This window comes from Carlito syrichta, unplaced genomic scaffold (assembly GCF_000164805.1).
Source record: "Carlito syrichta isolate Samal-C Ts95f unplaced genomic scaffold, Tarsius_syrichta-2.0.1 Scaffold311979, whole genome shotgun sequence".
Classification (NCBI taxonomy): domain Eukaryota; kingdom Metazoa; phylum Chordata; class Mammalia; order Primates; family Tarsiidae; genus Carlito; species Carlito syrichta.
In genome coordinates, this window is record NW_007256075.1 from 611 (window position 1) to 1058 (window position 448).

Below are 448 nucleotides of genomic sequence, written 5' to 3' on the forward strand. Positions count from 1 at the left end.
CGGACCCTGGAGTTAACACTGCATCCAGCTTTCCTGAGGGTCCCTACAAGAGTGCACTCAAAACAGAAATCAGGAGCCTGACTTACCTCTCTGAGGGCTTCCAGGGGCAGCCTGGAGTCTGTGAGTCTGCCAGATACAGGCCCAATCGAACCCAGAGAATTCACAGGGATGCAGCCCCACAAGGCCCGTTGGTTAAAATGGATGCAATTTAAGCGCTCGGTTCTCCCAGACGAGCCCCCATATGAAGTAGGGTCCGAGCGATTAAATAACAGTCCACAAACTTAATTTTAACAAAGGAGAAGTTTATTAGTCAAGGCTCTGCCAGCTGGTGACTGCTTGCAGGAAAAGAATTCCAAGCAAGTTGGCCTCGAGCAGCTGCTCAGAGCTTCCTTTTTTTTTTTTTCTTTGAGTTGGAGTCTCACTCTGTCACCCAGACTGGAGTGCAGTG